The sequence below is a fragment of the Homarus americanus genome, unplaced genomic scaffold (assembly GCF_018991925.1).
Source record: "Homarus americanus isolate GMGI-L3 unplaced genomic scaffold, GMGI_Hamer_2.0 scaffold51859, whole genome shotgun sequence".
In the NCBI taxonomy this organism is placed as follows: Eukaryota; Metazoa; Arthropoda; class Malacostraca; order Decapoda; family Nephropidae; genus Homarus; species Homarus americanus.
Window position 1 is genome coordinate 1,940,692 of NW_024711292.1, and position 24,101 is coordinate 1,964,792.

A 24,101-nucleotide genomic window follows, 5' to 3' on the forward strand; every position below is an offset into this window, starting at 1 on the left:
AGCGGTGGATGTGGTAGGCAGCGCGACCCACACCATTGGAATATACCTCTTGAGTCGCCGTGGTAATACCTAGCCTGATATAGTAACAGTGTCTTGTTTACCTGTTCAGTTTATTCTACATTATTCACACTTCCTTGTATACCTTCAGCTCTAATAGAAATATGTTTTTTTTCTCAGTTTTCCAGCTTTTAGGAACTTGTTCACTCTGATAATGAACACCGCGCGACTCTTGCAAATTTGATGAAAAAGTAAAGAACGCAGATATGATTGGCCGCTCTATCATATACTTACTGATTACCGACCAATTAGTTAGCGCTGTCAGCACCACCAGCCGGAAGATACAGTAAACCCTCCCAATACCAGACTAATTCTTGTAAACCCTGTCCGATATTAGGAGGTTTTCTGTGAATGAGAATATCCAGTCATGAGAAGTGCGTTATTGAGAGGTTTTATTGTATTCATTACATTACCGGAAAGTTCGTTATTGAGAGGTGTATACTGAACACACACCTGAACTAGATTATTAAAAGAAGAAAATTTTAAAGTTAAAAGCGAACGAGAAGGAGGAGGAGGAAGAGAAGAGGAAGGAGAAGAAGAAGAACGAGGAGGAGGAAGACTTACAGAATGTCATGTACAGAAGGCTATGATACCAGAACCAGGAAGTAATTAATTGTTGATATATTGAATAAGATAACACAGTATATTCCCCCCATTAAACATTTATATGGTAACATAAACATCAATGTTATACCAAGAGGCAGAAGGTTAGCGGTACAAACAGATAAACAACATTGATGTAGGGATGTTTAAGAGGAATGAGAGAATGTTAACTATGTGTGGTATATGATCTTCAGTAGAATGTTAATACGTCCAGTGTCGGTAGAATGATGTGGTTCAGTAACAGTAATAGTGTCAGGATGAGGATGAGGATCAAGCAATAGTGTCAGGATGAGGATATGATGTTTCTCTAAAGGCCTGAGAGACGTGTAGTACAGTGAGAGATGTTTTGCATGGCGCGGCGGGAGTGTTGGGAGAATAATTAGCGATTACATGAAGAACGTTTCAAATCAGGTAAGAGTTAAGGTCAGGTGAGATAGGGTCACCGATGAGAGAGGTGAGAGGCAGAGTATAAGGTTAGGTCAGGTCGAGGTCACGTCAGGGAAGGAGGTCAGGTACTTAGTCATAGAGACCGTAATATAGCAACTGTGTGTGTGTGTGTGTGTGTGTGTGTGTGGATACGGTGACGTCATATTACGGTGCCAACGGAGGCCACCCACTATCTCGGTATTAATTAATTCTTCAATGGTTCTTGGATCTGAGTCTTGTCAATTAAATCTGTAAGTGGCATCTGGCTCTCTGTACGTGAATATTAAACTGACTCTTTCCTCTACAGTGATCATAACACAACACTACCTCCGGTTGCTTGTATGATTCAGGGTCTTGAGTCTAAAACATCAATATAAGTGGGAACAAGACAGTGGTGGTAGCGACTCAAGGCTGTTTTAACATAATATCGTTTACCATCTTGATATTATAGCTTAATTATGTATATTAGAGGGTTTTTTTTATGATTGTTTTTATGGGGAAAAACAACGCCCGAACTTTTGAGAATTCAGGTGAGGGTTGGCAGGCCGTGACCGACATGGCGTTACAGTCAGCTCCTCGCCGCTGCTGGTGTGTTGTGTACAGTGTTTTCATCATCGTGTTCTTCAGGTCGAGTGTGATGTTCTACCACATAACATAAAGCCTTCGGTATAACTGTTACGAGTATAAACAAGAGACCGCCCCGCCGTTGTTATTATAGCGGGTCATACCAACGACGGAGAAATGAGCAATAATCTGAACTGATATTTTTCAATAGTTTTCACCACCGAAAATTTAAACGTGATACCCGAGGCACCGACTATACACAGAGATAGTGAAGAAAATAGATTAAACGAGTTAGTAGTGACTAGTAACGATGTTAGTAAGTAAATAGACAAGCTAAAACCTAATAAGTCACCAGGTCCCGATGATATATTTGCCAGAGTATTAAATGGAATGTAGGGAAGAGATTCGTATGCCCTTAGCAAAGTTGTCATTAAAAACGGGTGTAGTACCAGAATCCTGGAGGATAGCGAATGTAATACCGATTTTCAAGAAGGGAGATAGATCATTATCCTCTAACTACCATCCAATCAGTTTAACATCAATTGTAGGCAAATTGCTGGAAGCAATAATTTCAAACTCTATTCGAAATCACCTGGAGAAGCACAAGTTCATCGATGATTCCAAACATGGGCGTTCATGTCTGACTTATCTGTTAACATTCTTTTCAGCTGTTTTCGAATCAGTGGACGACGGGCACGATTATGATGTGGTATACCTCGACTTTAGCAAAGCCTTCGACAGAGTCCCCCACGAAAGATTATTACGAAAAGTGGAGGCTCATGGCATTGGAGGAGGTATTCTAAAATGGATTAGGGCGTGATTACAGGACAGGAAACAGCTTGTAAGCATTAACGGCACTATATCTGATTGGGGTAACGTCACTAGTGGAGTACCCCAAGGCTCAGTACTTGGACCATTACTATTTATTATATACATACACGACATAGATATAGGCGTAGACAGCAACATAAGTAAATTTGCTGATGACAATAAAATAGGACGTGTAATTAAATCTGACGAGGACTCCGCAAAACTACAGGGAGATCTAAAAAAAAATTTCGAATGGTCTGAAAAATGGCAGATGGAATTTAATGTGGGCAAATATAAAGTACTTAGTCTAGGAGATGTAAACAGAGAAACCAGATACCAGATGAACAACGTTGTTGTAGAGAAATCCTACTGTGAGTAAGATTTAGGAGTAATGGTAAGTAGGAATCATAAACCAAGTCAACAATGTGTATTTGTTCGAAACAAAACTAACAAAGTACTTGGGTTCATACAAAGGAGTGTTAGTTACAAGACTAGCGAGGTTATCCTAAAACTATATCTTGCGCTTGTGAGACCTCACTTGTATTACGCAGTTCAGTTCTGGTCACCGTACTACAGAATGGATATAGAATCTCTGGAAAGAATTCAGAGGAGAATGACAAGACTAATCCCGGGCATTAGGAACCTTGAGTACAGAGACAGATTAAAGCATCTTAATTTGCACTCCCTCGAGAGACGTAGAGTGAGGGGCGATATGATCGAGGTGTGTAAATGGAAGTCAGAGCTAAACAAAGGTGATATAACAAAGGTACTTAAACTATCCAACCAGGAGCGAACTCGTAATAATGGTTTTAAATTAGACAAATTTATATTTAGGCACGAGATAGGTAATATCGGTTTGGAAATAGAGTAGTGGACGAGTGGAACAAGTTACCAAACATCATCATTAACTCGAATACACTGGATAGCTTCAAACATAGGTTGGATGGATATATGAGCGATAGGGATTGGGTGTAAATGGGACTGCCCAGTATGAACCAATAGGCCCGCTGCAGTTTCCTCCATTCTTATGTTCTTATGATCTCTATCTGACCTGACTCCTCGGGCTGACTAATTCAGAATCAGTGAAGTATATCCAACACACCAACTCATCAGCGATCACTTTCATCAGTTAAGTTTCATAAAATTCGCCATCATTGAGTACCCAGATGTACCCAGATACCCAGATATTCCCAGATATACCCAGATATACCCAGATATACCCAGATATACCCAGATATACCCAGATGTACCCAGATATACCCAGATACCCCCAGATACCCCCGGGGCCCCCAGATACCCCCGGGGCCCCCAGTATGACGCCACGTGCAACTCCTCGACTGAGTCTGTAAATCACCTCAAATATGACGTCATAACCATTAACTAAGACATAGATAAACACGTAAGATAATTCAATCACTTGTCAGAATAAATAAAATCTGGATATATCGTGTATAGTAAATATCTCGTACGTGGCACTAGACAATGTTGTTACGGTAAATAAACAGAAGACAAAGACGCGTTCGAGTGTTTACATTGATAGTAATTATAAACAGATGGATATATTCTTGATTTGTGTTCAAACTACTTTATAAAATTAGGGGAGTTTTATTATTTTTTAATGAGGAAATTAAAAATATATAAATCACAATAAACTTTAATAATCTTAACGTTAATTGACAAACTTTATTTTACGTGATCAAGAAAAAAGTGGACTGATTGATTTAACAGATGATAAGTTCTTCAGTCAGAGTAAGTATAGAGACGGACCCACACTGGTAAACTGACTCACAACAATGATGAAAAACACGTGGAAATTACAAAGAAGATTATATTAACTCTTCGCAACGTAATGGTCACACAACTTCCTTCTGAGTACTGAACACGTGAGATTCATATTATGTGAAACTGACTCATGACTTGAAGAACAAAACAAAAACAGCAACACTGACTTAAAATAAATAATATGGTAATACTGAAGTTATTAAAAGAAATTATCAAAAGAAGGAAAATGTCAAATAATGTTTCCTGAAGATAGAAATATTATAAATCGACAGAAAACACAGTAACTGATTTAGTGGAGGTTAGGTTGGGTTGGGTTAGGTTAGGTTAGGTTAGGTTAGGTTACGTTACGTTACGTTACGTTAGGTTAGGTTAGGTTACGTTAGGTTAGGTTACGTTAGGTTGGGTTACGTTAGGTTGGGTTAGGTTAGGTTATAGAAAACATACCTTGAAATATGATCCCTTAAGTCTAACATATACACCAGTCAACTAACAACACAAGGACTGTCAATAACAATATCACAATACACGATCCTCAGTAACAAATTCATCTACGACTCTACTGTTACTGAGACTCACAGTACTGTAACCTTGGGTGTACTGTATCCTGAGTTACAAAAATGTTTCCATAAATACCACATAAGATACTGTTATATGTGTCATTATGGTGCCTGGGGTCTGGTGGCACGTCCCTACACCTGCACGACTCCCGAACTCCCAAGAGACACCAGCAAGCAGAAGTAAAAGAGGAAGTGTCCATATGTGTGTGTGTGTGTGTGTGTGTGTGTGTGTGTGTGTGTGTGTGTGTGTGTGTGTGTGTGTGTGTGTGTGTCTGTGTGTGTGTGTGTGTGTGTGTGTGTGTGTGTGTGTGTGTGTGTCTGTGTGTGTGTGTGTGTGTGTGTGTGTGTGTGTGTGTGTGTGTGTGTGTGTGTGTGTGTGTCTGTGTGTGTGTGTGTGTGTGTGTGTGTGTGTGTGTGTGTGTGTGTGTCTGTGTGTGTGTGTCTGAGTGTGTGTGTGTGTGTGTGTCTGAGTGTGTGTGTGTCTGAGTGTGTGTGTGTGTGTGTGTGTGTGAGTGTGTGTCTGTGTGTGTGTCTGTGTGTGTCTGTGTGTGTGTGTGTGTGTGTGTGTGTGTGTGTGTGTGTGTGTGTGTGTGTGTGTGTCTGAGTGTGTGTGTCTGAGTGTGTGTAACAAGTGACGTACCTCCTGTAGACGCGGGAGGATATGAGTTCAGATCAAGGTTGCAGAAATTAGTACACACGAGTTAACAAATGATTTAGTATTTATGTTTCTATTCACATTGTCTTCATGGTATGGTACGGAGGGGGGGAAAGATGTACTGTACACTGAGGGTATCACTAACTGCCTCTCTTAGTCTTCAATTGTTGATGACTAGTGATTGGATTTAACTAGAATAAAAACTGAAAGACCATAGTTATCAAAACATAGTAATATTCGTACCTTTTGTAACATCATCAAGGTCGGTCATTGCTCCCAGTCTCTTCAAAATCAAAATCAATTATTTAGACATCAGTGTGACCTTATTAATCTCAAGACTCGCTGGTGATACAGACTTATGGGGGAAGGAGACAGACCAGAGGGCGAGCATCAGTGTATGTGGATGAAACAAGACAACATGATAACCAGAGAAATGAAAGATGAATAACAATGTACAACAGATAAATGAACAATGATAAATCCAGCTTTAATTCACAATGTAGAGAATGTTCACCGGAAATAAACTAAACGAGGAGAAAAGGAATCTTGATGAGAGTATTAGCAACGAGACACACACACACACACACACACACCAATGTTTAGCAACGAGTAATAAAGCTGACGACGTTAGGTTTCATAGCTTTGAAAGTTTGGTTATAAACCCCGTGAACAATACTGACACTACATAATGCGTCAGTCATCTTGGCTACAGAGTAAAGTTCTGGTCTCTGGTCTACAGTACATAAAAGACGGGGAACAGACTACAGACAACAGCGGCCAGGGAGGGACAACACACCTTATAATATCGTCATTTGTGTTATTATGTTTGGTGTTCTTATTACACTCTTTCCTGTGAGTCTTTAGTGGTGTTTCTCCATCTCTTATGACGTCAGAGGGAGTGAGAAACATTACTGCTGGGTTGGAGGGTGAGAAACACTACTGCTGGGGTGGAGGCTGAGAAACACTACTGCTGGGGTGGAGGGTGAGAAACACTACTGCTGGGGTGGAGGGTGAGAAACACTACTGCTGTGGTGGAGGGTGAGAAACACTACTGCTGGGGTGGAGGTGAAACACCACTGCTGGGGTGGAGGGTGAGAAACATTACTGCTGGGGTGGAGGGTGAGAAACACTACTGCTGGGGTGGAGGCTGAGAAACACTACTGCTGGGTTGGAGGGTGAGCACTACTGCTGGGGTGGAGGTGAGAAACACTACTGCTGGGGTGGAGGGTGAGAAACACTATTGCTGGGGTGGAGGGTGAGAAACATTACTGCTGGGGTGGAGGCTGAAACACTACTGCTGGGGTGGAGGCTGAGAAACACTGCTGGGGTGGACTGCTGGGGTGGAAGGTGAGAACACTACTGCTGGGGTGGAGGGTGAGAAACACTACTGCTGGGGTGGAAGGTGAGAAACACAACTGCTGGGGTGGAGGGTGAGAAACACTACTACAGGGGTGGAGGCTGAGAAACACTACCACTGAGCTATACACCATTAACACACCTGTTGTCTATTGTCTAATTACTTCTGTTACTTTCTCCCTCATCCACTTTCTCCAACACAATCTTCTCGGTCCTTTCTCCAACACAACCCTCACCTTCTCTCTTCCAACACGGTCTCTCTCTCTCTCTCTCTCTCTCACAAATTACCCCCTTCCACACACATCTCACTCACATTCTCTCTCCAGGCCCATCCTCTCCAAACGTCCCCCTCCCTCCCTTCTCTTTCCCTTCTTCTCTCTACCTCTCCCTCCTTCCCTCCCTCCCTCCCTCGCCGTTATCAAAGCACTTATCATTCAGGGCGTGAGATGTCAACACAGTCATCTGCATATGCTAAGGTCGCTACGCCCTCCCTCCTCCCTCCCCCCCCTCCAACCCTCACCCCTCCAAACCCAGTTCCTCATTAGTCAAATAATGAGCCAAAATAAACCTTAAATACCTGTGTTATAGAGGTGAATTTTGTTTCTTTTAAGTCTTGAATCTGATATTTTTCTTTGGCCCTTATCTCAATCACGTGTTTTAATTATTGTAAGTAATGTTATCTGGTTTAAAAGACGTATTGTAATAATAATAATAATAATAATAATAATAATAATAATAATAATAATAATAATAATAATAATAATAATAATAATAATAATAATAACAATAACAATAATAATAATAATAATAATAATAATAATAATAATAATAATAATAATAATAATAATAATAATAATAATAATAATAATAATAATAATAATAATAATAATAATAATAATGTTTGGTTACATATTTGTGTCAGTTCAGTTTGTCAGTATTGGAGAACAAACTGTGTGACCTTACAATATTATGTATAATACAATAACACCTTGAAGAACATACCGGTACCATAACAATAACACCTTGAAGAACATATAACACAAAGACATCAAAGTCGGGTGTTGAGACGTAAATATTGAACAACTTATTCTTTAATGTGTGTGTGTGTGTGTGTGTGTGTGTGTGTGTAGTTATATGTACTGTATGTGATCACGAACGTACAGGGGGTAGTAAAACACACACACACACACACACACACACACACGGGAAAATAAATATCAAGTTAAAGAAATAAGAAAGAGGAAGAAACTGCTTCGTCCTCCACAGCAGAGCATCAATCCTGTTAATGGTCTATGCGTTGACCTACAGACTCACTGAGGCTGTCTGTGAGGTGATTAAAGTCTGTGGCTGTAATTAACAAAACTCTGACCTAACGAACATGTCAGTCACACACACACACACACACACGCACACACACACACATACACACCTACACACACACACACACACCTACACAAATGCGTCAGACAACGAACGGATTCAGTAAGGTGCGTGCGAGACCTACCCATTAGGGGCAAGACCATGTTATCCCACGGGTATACTCTCTAAGGGTTAAACTCTCTAAATCTGGCAGTTAGAAAATCGACCGTGTGAGTTATTGTTCCTTCAGTCCTCCTTCCGTGCCCGCCACAACACTCCTTCAAGAAATTGTTGTATGGCGTGAGTTCTGACAGTCCCTCGTCAGTGCTTGGAGACGCGAATTACAAGCCAATCGGAGAGAGAGGGAGGAGGGTAGGGGAGAGGAAGGAAGGAGGAAGGGGAAGGAAGGAGGGAAGGGGGGAGGGCTGTGATTTGTGCGTAGTGCAGCATTGATTGGTGACGATTAGTGGTGGGGAACACCTTTGATCTCTTAATTGTGACCAGCCTGGAGTATCAACACGTGAATGTCGATAGACTTATGGTGTTGAGAGAGAGAGAGAGAGAGAGAGAGAGAGAGAGAGAGAGAGAGAGAGAGAGAGAGAGAGAGAAAACATAAAGACGAAGAGAAGATTATTTTAAAGTCCACGAATAAGGAAAAAAATGATACACAGAGGAGAAAGAAGAGAAAGAAATACGAGTTAAGATGTAAAAGGAACAAGAAGATAAACTGAGCACAATGTAGGTACATATTCTACAACACACGTGTTTACTTAACATCAACATCCTCTGACTAACTCTCGCTGCTGACACTTCAGCATCTGCTGACTATATCTGGCGCGGTTCAGTATATCTCCCACACTATATAGTAGCAACACAAAGTCACTATAACAACCTTCCTATATGACCTCGCCATCAAAACAAACCCGTTCCATCGACGATCTCTCCTCCTCTTCCAACATTTATCAAACATCAAACGTTCCTCCCTCAGCAGGCGACATCTACTCAACTCAAAAAGTGAAAAAAACTGATGGAGCAAAACACCGCCTGTCGGCGTACTGTACACCTCCCCCTTCCTCCTCGCTAAATACCCTCGCCCAAGAACGTCGATATGATATTCGACGTCGTCCATTGAGGAACTATTGAGAGCTCTTCTTTCGGTGGGGGGCGTCTCGGGGCCCTGCCTGTTATTCTTGGTGCCCTCAGGAGGGTGATTTGAATACTAAACGCCATTCAGGCGGGATTGTTTAAATTAGGGTGTGTTTGCTTTTGAAATTGCATCGGGTTTTTGGCGGTGCCGGGTTGGCCTGGTCCCGCCACGCAGCTGACGCCGGCCTCCTCACGCTATTGGCCTCTTCTGTTTGCTTTCGAAAATGTATTTATGTTGCGATCCTGGCGGCTGGGACTTGAGTCTCAGAGATTCGTAACATTTATCTTCTCCCTCTCACTCACTCCCGGTGAGATAACGCATCTGGCCACGGTGGAATCTCAGCGCAAATTCGACATCATTTTGGCCATCAACCTCGTGCCAGTTGGAGAAGTTCTCACATCTGCAGTTGGGGATAACTTACTATACAAAATGTTAAAAATACAGGAACCGTTGTTGCTGTTGCTGCCTCGCTGAGCTGTGTAGGGGCCTAGAGACATATTTCTGCGCCTGACGTTTATACAGACAACATTCGTCCTCAAGTCATATAAGAGAGTGACTCACTGAATAATGTGATCATGTGTAAATTAACGACTTGATATGGATGAATATGTTGTCTTGTATGGTGTCAACCTAGGGTGGGTATGTCAGCCAAGGATAAATATGACAGTGATTGTGTCATTCTGCGATGAATATGTCAGCCAAGGAATATGTCAGTCTGAGATAACTTGGCCAGACTAAGGGTGTCAGTGGCGGCAACAAGAGGTGCACTCCGGGGACATAAACGAAGATAAACAAATAAGTGTGAGGCGTTATGGCGGCCCCGGCTGTTGACCGCCTCAACCCTCCACCACTCCACTTTCCCGCCATTTTCGGGCTCTCCTTTGTCTTTGCCCAATGAGAGCTGTCGTTAAGATATTGATCTAAGGTTATCGAGTTTCAGATGACTTCGCTCTTGGTGGGCTGGCCCGGGCCTGGCCCAGCCTGGCCTGGCTTGGCCTTTCTGGTCGACGACGCTGGCTGGAGCATCATCGGGGAGAGCGGGAGATGATGAGAGATGAAACAAAGAGGAAGCTGAGCTGAGGAGGAAGCTAGCTGGCTCGCAGGTGCGCCCCCCCCCCCTCCCCTCCCCTCCTCACCCAGCCAGCTGCGTCGCCGCCTCTCCTTCAGCTGCGCACAGCTTCACCTTACATTAATTACCCACCAACAATGCATCTACCCCGTCACAGATAAATTACCAAACGACAAATGGTCGAAATTACGCAGCAGGCTCCACCATACTGGACGAATATAAGCATTTTATGGGGCGGGAGTCGGCCATCAGCCAGCGACTCAGAACTGTGGCCTCCAGACGCTGGACCAATGAGCGCGCGGCTGTGGCTCCTCACCTCCCGAGGGGCCGTCGGTATCTCGCCACATAATCCACTGAAGAAAATATATGTAGGAGATGGTGGTGTCCCTGATAACCCGCCCCCACACGCTGTGTATGTGTGTATAGGTGTGTGTGTGTGTGTGTGTATAGATGTGTGTGTCTGTATAGGTGTGTGTGTGTATAGGTGTGTGTGTGTGTGTGTGTGTGTGTGTGTAGTTGAATGTGTGGGTGAGTGTGTGGCGTGTGAATATGTGTGTATAGGTGTGTGTGTGTGTGTGTGTGTGTGTGGCTGTGTGTGTGTGGATAGGTGAGTGTGTGTGGATTGGTGAGTGTGTGTGTGTGGGTGAGTGCGTGTGTGGGTGAGTGTGTGGATGGGTGGGTGTGTGGATAGGTGAGGTGTGGATAGGTGGGGTGTGTGGATGGGTGGGTGTGTGTGTGTGTGTATAATATAAACACTTGCGCCTGTGCACACAAACACACCACTAACAAGGAACACTCCACAAACACGAGTTCCGCTTCACCCTCAAGTACTCCCTCTCCCTCCTACACTCCCCTCCTCCTTCACTCCCTATTTTCCCTCCTCCCTATTCCCCTTACCACACTTCCCCCCTCTCCCCCATCCTCTCTTCCCCTTGTCACATTCCCCTCCACCCACACCATAGTCTCCCCTCAATATATGTTTCTTAGTCTCCACCCCTCCCTCACCCCTCCTCCCTCACTCGTCTCCTTCATTTTCATCCCATTCCTCTCCCACCCCCATCACCCTCCACCTCCCTCACACTCTCCCTCCTCCCCTCACTTTCATCCCTTACCCTCACCCCTCACCACACTACCTTCCCTCCACTCCTTCACCACTCCCCTCACCACCTCCCCTCTTGCCTCCCCTCACCACTCCTTCACCACCCTTCACCACCTCCCCTCACCACCTCCCCTCACCACACAACCCTCCCCACACTTCCCTCACCACACCCCTCACCACACTCCCCTCACCACACAACCCTCACCACACTTCCCTCACCACACTTCCCTCACCACAACCCTCACCCTGGCCTCACCCACACTCCCCTCACCACACAACCCTCACCACACAACCCTCACCACGCCCCTCACCACACAACCTTCACCACACTCCCCTCACCACATTTGCGTTAGACATCACACAAGAGCGAAAGAGGAGCAGGACGTTATTAAGGGTGTCCAGGAATTGGTCATTGACTGTATTAAGATCGTTAGCGTTAGGGTGGTTAGGTTAGGTTAGGTAAGGTTAGGTTAGGTTAGGGTAGGGTAGGGTGGTTAGGTTAGGTTAGGGTGGTTAGGTTAGGTTAGGTTAGGTTAGGTTAGGTTAGGGTGGTTAGGTTAGGTTAAGGTGCACTTGAAAAAAAGTCCCTCGCGTGGGTCAGGAGGGGCGGGAGTAAGATATATATCTCTCTCTCTCTCTCTCTCTCTCTCTCTCTCTCTCTCTCTCTCTCACACACACACACACACACACACACACACACACACACACACACACACGTACGTCTTTCTCTTTTTACCGGGGATGACAGAACGCCGTCTTCAATTACAGTACAGTCTTAGCGAAATTCCTACGTCATTATTTTTTCTAGTAGTCTCATTGGACGCGTAAGAGATGACGTCACATCAACAAGGAGCCAACACTGTCTTTTAAGGTCACCTCCAGTCTGTGGTGTTTACAGTGCTATTGTTGATACTTTACATAACATGGATAAAGAACTTGTAAAAAAAAAAAAAATAGATTCATTTGATGTAATTTTTGTAAACATTTATTCATCAGCCTCTCGGTGTTGAAGTGTGACGTCATTGGAGAAAACCCTGGCTAGCTCATATGGAAAACAACAATAATTTATTTAAAGGAATTAAACCGTATTAACCTTACGCATATGTCCCCGTTGACAGCTGACTTGTCACTGACCATCGCCCTCATCTACCATTGTTTATATATTCCCCTGAAAAAATCTGATAGTTGCCAAGACGTATTTTATTCGAAATCTCTATAGGCCTATCTAAAAAAAAAAAAATAACTTCCTATAATACCAAAACACCTTTTTTTTTAAATACGTGTTCTTGATAATAATAACTGTTTATCTTGAGTCAATTGTGGATACCAATCGTTTTTTTCCCCCCAGTGACGTTTGGTGCATGGTCTCTTGAGCCAGGGTAGACCATATCCTTAGTCAGGGCTACCAGGCTGACCACACCTTATAGTCTGTTGCCTGTTAACCACACCTAAAGAGTCTGTTGCCTACCACACCTTGAGAGTCAGTTGTCTGTTGAACAATATTGAGTTTTGGAATCAGAGAGAGAGAGAGAGAGAGAGAGAGAGAGAGGATCTGCATAGAACACCAAGATATATATATATATATATATATATATATATATATATATATATATATATATATATATATATATATATATATATATATATATATATATATATATGTACACCATATAAACCACCCACAAACTTATGATTCCCTTAAAAAAACAAAAAACACCGAATCCCATTTTCTTTGTAAACTTTGACCTCTATCTTTCCTAAGTCCTCTTGCTCACTCTTCCTCTTCTGTCCTCTTAACACTCCATCACCCTCCTCTCCTCCTCCTCCTTCTTCTCATTTCCTCTTCCTCATCCCTGTTCTTTCAATTATTATATTCTTGTTTATTATCTCCTATTTGGGTTACGTATTACACAAACCTAAGGAACATATGTAGCACACACCTCTACGGAACACATGTATTACACACTTACGGAACACATGTATCACACACCTACGGAACACATGTATAACGCCTACGGAACACATGTATCACACACCTACGGAACATATGTAGCACACACCTCTACGGAACACATGTCTAACGCCTACGGAACATATGTAGCACACACCTCTACGGAACACATGTATAACACCTACGGAACATATGTAGCACACACCTCTACGGAACACATGTCTAACACCTACGGATTACATGGATTACACATCTACGGAACACATGTATCACACACCTACGGAACTCATGTATAACACCTACGGAACACATGTATTACACACCACTACGGAACACATGTATCACACACCTACGGAACACGTGTATCACACACTTACGGAACACATGTATTACACACTTACGGAACACATGTATCACACACTTACGGAACACACGTATAACACACCTATGGAACATCTCTCAGGTGTGTTCGTCGTGGTCGTGTCCATGTGAATATAGTGTGTGTGTGTGTGTGTGTTTGTGCGTGTGCTACAACAAATGTGTCTGTGTACATCATTTACTAATACTACACACAAATTTTGTTCATCAACACGATAAATGTTCTCATCATCAATGGCCATAACACACACACACACACACACACACACACACACACACACACACACACATATACATTAAAAAAAAACTCATCTTTTTCCACCAATCAGATAAGATCTCATAAAAAGGTATGTTGATCACTTTATATCTGCGTCAACATGATGCACCGCTGCGTTAACATGATGCACCGCTGCGTCAACATGATGCACCGCTGCTTAACATAAACCTGGAAGCAAATCCGTGACATAACTCATTCTGTAAACATGAGTAATGGGTCCAAGGTTTAGAGAAAGTGTAAGGTGTGTGTTAGTATTGATATCTGTACGTGTGACTGTTTATGTAGGTATGTGTATACGTGTGACTGTTTGTGTGTGTGTATGTTTATGTAGGTATGTGTGTACGTGTGACTGTTTGTGTGTATATGTTTATGTAGGTTTGTGTGTGTATGTTTATGTAGGTATGTGTGTACGTGTGACTGTTTGTGTGTGTATGTTTATGTAGGTATGTGTGTACGTGACTGTTTGTGTGTGTATGTTTATGTAGGTATGTGTGTACGTGTGACTGTTTGTGTGTGTATGTTTATGTAGGTTTGTGTGTGTATGTTTATGTAGGTATGTGTGTACGTGTCCATACGTGTACTTATATACTGTATATATCTGTGAGTGTGTTTAAGTGTCTTGATAATGTTTCATTGTGTGTACGTCCGTGTGTTTGGGCGTGTGTACGTCCGTGTGTTTGGGCGTGTGTACGTCCGTGTGTTTGGGCGTGTGTACATGGGTATGAGTGTGAATATATGTATAAATGTATCTGTTTTAAACGTATGTGAATGTGTACGTATTTGGTTGTGTGAGTGTGGCGAGTTGTACTGTACACACACCTGTCTTTATGTGTGTGTGTGTGTGTGTCGCTGTTTTTAATGTATGTGCACACGTGTACATGTGTCAACTTTATTTGTGTGTATATATGTTACCGGTGTATATCTGTGTACACGAGTCATTGTTGTTTATGTGTGTACACGTTTATGTGCGTCACCGTTGCTTTTGTGTGTGTGTGTATGTATGTATGTATAAGTACTTCAGTTTGCTACGTGTGTGTATGTCTGTTGCTCTTATTATACCACCACGTACACCTGTAAATGCACATACAATTACGCACAAAAGCAACAAAAACACTTAACCAGGTGTTGTTGTTGTTGTTGTTGTTGTTGTTGCTGTTGTTGTTGTTATTGTTGTTGTTATTGTTGTTGTTATTGTTGTTATTATTATTGTTGTTGCTGTTATCGAATATTTTGGTATGATGGGTGATGTTGTTGTTATTGTTGTTGTTTTGTTGTTGAATCATGTTTGTCTTTGCTATAATGAATAATGTTTTTGTTTTAATTGTTGTTGAACCTTTCGATATGGTGAGGAATATTGTCGCTGTTAAATATTTTGGTGGGGTGAGTAATATTGTTTTCGTTGTTGTTTTTGTTGTTGTTGTTGTTGTTATCGCCGGCCATATCTGGGTGTGATAAGTGTTTTTAGTTGTTGTCGATATCAAATGTAAACTGTGTTGTTGTTATAATGTTATTGTTCCTATTATTGTCAAATATGAGTGTTGTTGTTGTTGATGTATATGGTTTTGTTAAGTGTCATGCTGCTGTTGTTGTTGCTGTTGTTGTTGCTGCAGTTGTATCTAGGTGTTATGAATTGTTGATGTTGTTGTTGTCATATTTTGATGTCATCAGTGGAGTTTTAATTGTTGTTAAATTTCAGTGTGATGAGTGTTTTTGTTGTTGTTGTTGTTGTTGTTGTTGTTGCGTTGTTGTTGTTATCGTTGTGTCATATCTTATTTTAATGAGTATTGTTGTTGTTTCTGTTATTGTCATATCTATGGTGGTGTTGATGTTGGTGGTGGTGGTGGTGGTGGTGGTGGTCGTTGTGGTGCTGGTGTAATTGTTGGTGTTATTGCTGGTGTAATTGTTGGTGTTATTGTTGGTGTTATTGTTGTTGTTGTGTGTTATTGTCGTGTGTGTGTATAGTGGTGTTGTTGTTCTTATTGTCGTTGAATAATGATGAAAACTCGAACTTTGTTATGAATGTCATTAATGTTCTTGTTTTGTGATGATATGGTGTATATATTGTTGTTGTTGTTGTTGTTGTTGTTGTTGTTAGTGGTGGTGTGGTGTAATGTGTTGTTGTTGTTGTTAGGTGTGGTGTGGTGCATGTGTGTTGTTGTTGTTGTTGTTAGTGGTGGCAGTATGTGTATTGTTGTTGTTGTTAGTGGTGGTGTGGTGTAAGTGTTGTTGTTGTTGTTAGTGGTGGTGTGGTGTAATGTGTTGTTGTTTGTTGTTAGTGGTGGGTGTATGTGTTGTTGTTGTTGTTAGTGGTGGTGTGGGTGTATGGTTATTGTTGTTGTTGTTAGTGGTGGTGTATAGTGCCGTCGCTGGTTGTCTGTGCAGACGTGGCAAGGTTATTGTTGTTGTTATGGTGGTGGTGTAAGGTTGTTGTTGTTAGTGGTGGTGTGGTGTATGTTGTTGTTGTTGTTAGTGCTGGTGTGGTGTAAGTGTTGTTGTTGTTAGTGGTGGTGTGTATGTTGTTGTTGTTGTTGTTAGTGTGGTGGTGGTGTAATTGTTGTTGTTGTTATGGTGGTGGTGGCGTATGTGTTGTTGTTGTTGCTGAAGGTGGTGTGGTATGTTGTTGTTGTTGTTGTTAGTGGTGGTGTGGTGTAAGTGTTGTTGTTGTTATTGTTAGTGGTGGTGCGGTGTTAAGGTTATTGTTGTTGTTGTTAGGTGGTGGTGCGGCGTATGTTGTTGTTGGTTGTTAGTGGTAGTGGTGTATGTAGTTGTTGTTTGGTTGTTAGGCGGTGGTGCGGTGCAAGGTTATTGTTGTTGTTAGTGGTGGTGCGGTGTATGTGTATTGTTGTTTGTTGTTAGTGGTATGCGGCAATGTTGTCGTTTGTTGTTAGTGTGGTGCATGTTATTGTTGTTGTTAGTGGTGCGGCGTATGTTGTTGTTGTTGTTAGGCGGTGGTGTGGTGCAAGGTTGTTGTTGTTATGGTGGTGTGGTGTATGGGTTATTGTTGTTGTTAGGTGGTGGTGTGGTGTGTTGTTGTTGTTGTTAGTGGTGGTGTGTGGTATGTTGTTGTTGTTAGTGGTGGTGCGGTGTGTTGCTGTTGTTGTTGTTAGCGGCGGTGCGGTGTAAGGTTGTTGTTGTTGTTAGTGGTGCAGTGGGTGCAAGGTTGGTTGTTTGTTAGTGCAGGCGTGGTGCGCTGGTTGTTGTTGTTAGCGGTGGCGTGGCGTGTTGTTGTTGTTGTTAGGCGGCGGTGTGGTGTACTGTGTGTTGGTTTGTTGTTGTTTTCAGTGGTGGCGCGGCGCATGTATTGTCATTCGTTGTTAGTGGTGGTGTGGTGTATGTGTTGTTGTTGTTAGTGGTGGTGCGGTGTGTATGTTGTTGTTGTTGTTGTTAGTGGCGGTGTGTGTTGTTGTTGTTGTTGTTAGTGGTGGTGTGGTGTATGTTGTTGTTGTTGTTAGCGGCGGTGCGGCGTGTGTTTGTTGTTGGTTGTTAATAGTGGTGGTGGCGTATGTTGGTTGTTGTTGTTGAAGTGGTGTGGTGCTGTGTTGTTGTTGTTGAAGTGGTGGTGCGGGTGTATGTTGTTGTTGTTGGTTGTTAGTGGTGGTGTGGGTGTAAGGTTGTTGTTGTTGTTAGGTGGTGGTGTGGCGTATGCGTTGGTTGCTGTTGTTAGTGGCGGCGTGGTGCATGTGTTGTTTGTTATTGCTAATAGTGGTGCGGCGTAAGTGTTTGGTTGTCATTGTTAGCGGTAAGTGCGGCTATTGTTGTTTGTTGTTTAGGCGGTGCGGCGTAATGTTGGTTGTTGTCGTTAGTGGTATGCGGCATGTGTCATTGTTTGTTGTTAGGTGGTGGTGTGGTGCAAGGTTGTTGTTGTTGTTTGTTAGTGGTGGTGTGGTGTAAGGTTATTGTTGTTAGCGGTGGTATGGCGTATGTTGGTTGTTGTTGTTGTTAGTGGTGGTGTGGTGTAAGGTTGTTGTTGTTGTTAGTGGTGGTGTGGTGTATGTGTTATTGTTGTTGTTAGTGGTGGTGTGGTGTATGTGTTATTGTTGTTTTGTTAGTGGTGGTGTGGTGCATGTGTTGTTGGTTGTTGTTAGTGGTGCTGTGGTGTGTGTGTGTTGTTGTTGTTGTTATGGTGGTGCGGCGTATGTTGTTGTTGTTTAGCGGTGGCGTGGTGTTGTTGTTGTTGTTGTTGTTAGTGGTGGTGCGGTTGTTGTTGTTGTCTGTGGTGACGTGGCGCATGTATTGGTTGGTTGTTATTATTAGTGGCGGTGCGGGTGTATGCTATTGGTTTGTCATTAGTGCAGGTGCGGTGAAGGTTATTGTTGTTTAGTGGTGGTGTGGTGTATGTTGTTGTTTGTTAGTGGTGGTGTGGTGTGTGTTGTTGTTGTTGTTGTTAGTGGCGCGTAACTGTTAGTTGTTGTTGTTGTTAGGCAGGGTGTAAGGTTGGTTGTTGTTGTTGTTAGTGGTGTGGTGTGGTGTATGTGTTGTTGTTGTTATTATGGTGTGGCGTGTTATTGTTGTTGTTAGTGGTGGTGTGGTGTATGTGTTGGTTGTTGGTTGTTAGTGGTGGTGCGGTGTATGTTGTTGTTGTTGTTAGTGGTGGTGTGCTGGGCGGTTGTTGTCGTTTTAGTGGTGGTGTGGCATGTGTGTTGGTTGTTGTCGTTTAGTGGTGGTGTAACTGTTGTTGTTGTTATGGTGGTGGTGTGTTGCTGTTGTTGTTGTTAGTGGTGGTGTGGTGCATGTGTTAATGTTGTTGTTAGGTGGTGCGGTGTATGTTAGCGTGGTGTAATTGTTGTTGTTAGCGGTGGTGTGGTGTATGTGTTGTTGTTGTTGTTTGTTAGGTGGTGTGGTGTGGCGTTGTTGTTGTTGTTTAGTGGTGGTGTGGTGCATGTGTTGGTTGTTGTTGTTATGGTGGTGTGGTGTAAGGGGTTGTTGTTTGTTGTTATGGTGGTGTGTGGCGTATGTTGTTGTTGTTGTTAGTGGTGGTGTGGTGTATGTTGGTTTGTTGGTTGTTAGCGGCGGTGTGGTGTGCGGTTGTTATTAATAGTGGTGGTGTGGTATGCTTGTTGGTTTGTTGTTTATATGGTAGTGGCATGTTGCTTGTTTGCTGTTAGCGGCGGTGCGTGGTGTTGCTGTTGTTGTTGTTAGTGGTGGTGCGGCGTGCTGGTTGTTGCTGTTAGGCGGTGGTGCGGTGTAAGGTTGTTTGTTGTTAGTGGTGGTGGTGTAATGTTGTTGTTGTTGTTAGTGGTGGTGTGGTGTATGTTGTTTGTTGTTGTTGTTAGGAGGTGGTGTGTGGTGTAAGGTTGGTTGTTGTTAGTGGTGGTGCGGTGTAAGTGTTGTTGTTTGTTGTTGTTAGTGGTGGTGTGGTGTATGGTTATTGTTGTTTGTTGAAGGTGCGGTGTATGTTATTGTTTATTGTTAGGTGGTGGTGTGGTGTAAGTGTTGTTGTTGTTGTTAGTGGTGGCGGTGTATGTAAGCTATTGTTGTTATGGCGGTGCGGTATGCGTTTGTCATTGTTGTTAGGCGGCGGCGTGGCGTGCATGTGTCATTGTTGTCAGGCGGCGCTGTGGTGTATGTGTTGGTTGCTGTTTAGTGGTGGTGGCGTATGTTGTTGTTGTTGTTAGTGGTGGTGTGGTGTAAGGTTGTTGTTGTTGTTGTTAGTGGTGGTGTGGTGTATGCTGGTTGTTGGTTGTTCTGTGGTGATGGGTGCATGTGTTGTTGTTGTTTGTTGTTAGTGGTGGTGTGGTGTAAGCGTTGTTGTTGTTGTTAGTGGTGGTGGCGTATGTTGGTTGTTGCTGTTAGCGGTGGTGTGTGTGTGTTGTTGTTGTTGTTAGTGGTGGTGTGTAAGTGTTGTTGTTGTTGTTGTTAGTGGTGGTGGTGTAATCTGTTGTTGTTGTTGGTGTGTGTATGTGTTGTTGTTGTTGTTGTTATGGTGGTGGTGTATGTTGTTGTTGTTGTTGTTAGTGGTGGTGTGGTGTATGTCATTGTTGTTGGTTGTTATGGTGGTGTGGTGTGTAAGGGTTATTGTTGTTGCTGTTAGTGGCAGTGGTGCATGTTGTTGTTGTTGTTAGTGGTGGTGTGGCGTATGTGTTGTTTGTTTACTGTTATATGGTGTGGCGGCGTTGGTTATTGTTGGTTAGTGGTGGTGGTGTATGTGTTGTTGTTGTTGTTAGTGGTGGTGCGGTGCGCGTTGGTTGTTGCTGTTTAGTGGTAAGTGGTGTGTTGCTTAATTGTTGTTGTTAGTGGTGGTGTGGTGCAAGGTTATTGTTGTTGTTAGTGGTGTGGTGCATGTCATTGTTGTTGTTAGTGGCGGTGCGGCGTAAGTGTTGGTTGTTATTGCTGGTTAGCGGTGGTGGTGTACGCTGTTTGTTGTTAGTGGTGGTGCGCGGCATGTGTCATTGCTTGCTAGGCGGCGGTGCGTATGTGTTATTGTTAGTGGCAGTGGCGTGTTGCCTGTCATTGTTGAAGTGGCGGCGCGGCGCGGCTGCCTGGTTGCCTTTCAGCGGCGTGCGTGGCGTGCTGTCATTGTTGTTGTTGTTAGTGGCGTGGTGCATGCGTTGTCGTTTGTTAGTGGCGGTGTGGTGTATGTTGTCATTAGTGGTGGCGTGGTGTGTTGCTGTTGTTTGTTGTTATGGTGGTGTGGCGTATGTTGTTGTTGTTGTTAGTGGTGTGGCAAGTGTTGTTGCTAGTTGTTAGTGGTGGTGTGGTGTATGTGTTGTTGTTAGGCGGTGGTGCGTATGCAAGTGCTTGGTTGTTTGCTGTTAGTGGTGGTGTGGAGGCATGCGTTTATTGTTATTGGTTAGTGGTGGTGTGGTGTATGTTGGTTGTTGGTTGTTATGGCGGTGTGGTGCAAGGCTATTGTCTGGTTGTTAGCGGCGGCGTGGCGTAATGTGTTTGTCATTGTTTAGCGGCGGTGCGGGCATGCGCTTGTCATTGCTCAGCGGCGGCGCGGCGTACGTGCTGTTGTTGTTGTTGTTAGTGGTGGTGTGGTGTATGTGTTGTTGTTGTTAGTGGTGGTGTGGTGTATGTGTTGTTGTTGTTAGTGGCGGTGTGGTGTATGTTGTTGTTGTTGTTGTTAGTGGTGGTGTGGTGTATGTGTAGTTGTTGTTGTTGTTAGTGGTGGTGTGGTGTATGCGTTGTTGTTGTTGTTGTTAGTGGTGGTGTGGCGTATGTTGTTGTTGTTAGTGGTGGTGTGGTGCATGTGTTATTGTTGTTGTTGTTAGGCGGTGGTGTGGTGTATGTGTTTGTTGTTTGTTGTTTGTTAGTGGTGGTGTGGTGTATGTTGTTGTTGTTGTTGTTTAGTGGTGGTGTGGTGTATGTGTTGTTGTTTTGTTGGTTGTTAGGTGGTGGTGCGGCGGGTATGTGTCATTGTTTGCTTGTTTAGTGGCGGTGCGGCGTATGTGTTGTCATTGTTGCTTGTTAGCGGTGGTGGTATATGTCGTTTGTTGTTGTTAGCGGTGGCGTGGTGTATGTTGTTGTTTTGTTAGTGGTGGCGTGGTGTATGCGTTGTTGTTGTTAGTGCGGTGTGGTGTGCGTTGTTGTTGTTGTTATTGTGGTGGTGTATGTGTTGTTGTTGTTGTTGGTGGTGGTGTGGTGTATGTTGTTGTTGTTGTTGTTAGCGGTGGTGTGGTGTATGTGTGTTGTTGTTGTTGTTAGGTGGTGGTGGTGTATGTTGTTGTTGTTGTTGTTAGTGGTGGTGTGGTGTATGTTGTTGTTGTTGTTGTTAGTGGTGTGGTGTAAGTGTTGTTGCTGTTGTTAGTGGTGGCGTGGTGTATGTTGTTGTTATTGTTAGTGGTGGTGTGGCGGCGCAAGGTTATTGTTGTTAGCGGTGGTGCGGCGCATGTGTTTGGTTATTGTTTGTTAGTGGTGGCGGTGTATTGTTGCTATTGTTAGTGGCGGTGCGGCGTTTGTTACTATTGGTTAGGCGGTGGTGCGGCATGTATTGTTGTTGTTGTTAGTGCTGGTGTGGCGTGTGTTGTTTGGTTGTTGTTAGCGGTGGTGTGGCGGCGTTGTTGTTGTTGGTTAGTGGCGGGTGCGGCGTGGGTTGTTGTTGTTGTTAGCGGTGGTGTGGTGCAAGGTTGGTTGTTTGTTGTTAGCGGTGGTGTGGCGTAAGCATTGTTTGTTGTTGTTAGTGGTGGTGTGGTGTATGTTGTTGTTTGCTGTTATGGTGGTGTGGCAAGGTTGGTTGTTGTTGTTAGTGGCGGTGTGGTATATTGTTGTTGTTAGTGGTGGTGTGGTGTAAGTGTTGTTTGTTATTAATTGTTATGGTGGTGGTGCAAGTGTTGTTGTTGTTGTTGTTAGTGGCGGTGTGGTGCATGCGTTGTCGGTTGTTGTTAGTGGCGGGGGCATGTGTTATTATTGGTTCGTTTGTTATGGTGGTGCGGCGTAATGTGTTGTTGTTGTTGTTGTTAGTGGTGGTGTGGCGGGCGTTGTTGTTGTTGTTGTTAGTGGTGGTGTGTGGTGTATGTGTTGTTGTTGTTGTTGTTAGTGGTGGTGTGGTGTAAGTGTTTTGTTGTTGTTGTTGTTATGGTGGTGTGGTGTATGTGTTGTTGTTGTTGTTGTTATGGTGGTGTGGTGTGTTGTTGTTGTTGTTGTTAGTGGTGGTGTGGCGTAAGTGTTATTGTTGTTGTTGTTAGTGTGGTGGTGTGGCGTAAGTGTTGTTGTTGTTGTTTAGTGGTGGTGTATGTACATGTTGTTGTTAGTGGTGGTGTGGTGTATGTTGTTGTTGTTTGCTGTTAGTGGTGGTGGGTGTGTTGGTTGTTGTTTGTTGTTAGTGGTGGTGTGGTGGCGGTTGTTGTTGTTGTTTAGTGGTGGCGTGGCGTATAGTGTCATTGCTATTGTCATTAGTGGCGGTGGCGTATGTGTTGTCATTGTTAGTGGTGGTGTGGTGTATGTTGTTGTTATTGTTATGGTGGTGTGGTAAGGTTGGTTGTTGTTAGTGGTGGTGTGGTGTATACTGTTGTTGTTGTTAGTGGTGGTGTGGCGGGCGTTGGTTGTTGTTGTTAGGCGGTGGTGTGGCGCGTATGTTGGTTGTTGTTTGTTAGTGGTGGTGTGGTGTGTTGTTTGTTGTTGTTATTAGTGTGGTGTGGCGTATGTTTGTTGTTGTTGTTGTTAGTGGTGGTGTGTGTGGTGTATGTTGTTGTTGTTATTGTTAGTGGTGGTGTGGTGTATGTGTTGTTGTTGTTGTTGGTGTAAGTGTATGTGTTTGTTGTTGTTGTTGTTAGTGGTGGTGTGGTGTGCATGTGTTGTTTGTTTGTTGTTGTTAGCGGCGGTGCGGTTGCCATTGGTTGGTTGTTTGTTAGTGGTGGAAGTGCATGTGTTATTTGCTCATTGTCAGGCGGTGGTGCGGCGTATGTCATTGTTACTGTTAGCGGTGCAGTGGTGTATGTTGTTGTTGTTGTTGTTAGTGGTGGTGTGGTGGCATGTGTTGTTGTTGTTGTTGTTGTTGTTGTTAGTGGTGGTGTGGTGTGCATGTGTTGTTGTTGTTGTTGTTAGTGGTGGTGTGGTGTATGTGTTGTTGCTTGTTGTTGTTGTTGTTAGTGGTGTGGCGTATGTGTTGTTGGTTGTTGTTAGCGGTGTGTATGTGTTGTTGTTGTTGTTGTTATGGGTGGTGCGGCGTGCATGTTGGTTGTTGTTGTTGTTAGTGTGGTGGTGTGGTGTAAGTGTTGTTGTTGTTGTTGTTATGGCGGTGTGGTGTATGTGGGTTATTGGTTGTTGTTAGTGGTGGTGTGCGTAAGTGTTGGTTTGTTGTTAGTGCGGTGTGGTGCAAGGTTGTTGTTGTTGTTGTTATGGTGTGGTGTATGTGTTGTTGTTATTGTTTGTTGGTTTGTTGTTAGTGGTGGTGTGGCGTATGTGTCATTGCTTTGTTGTTAGTGGTGTGGTGTATGTGTTGGTTGTTGTTGTTGTTAGTGGTGGTGTGGTGTATGCGTTGTTTGTTTGTTGTTAGTGTGGTGTGGTGTATGTTGTTGGTTGTTGTTGTTAGTGTGGTGGTGGTGTATGTGTTGTTGTTGTTGTTGTTAG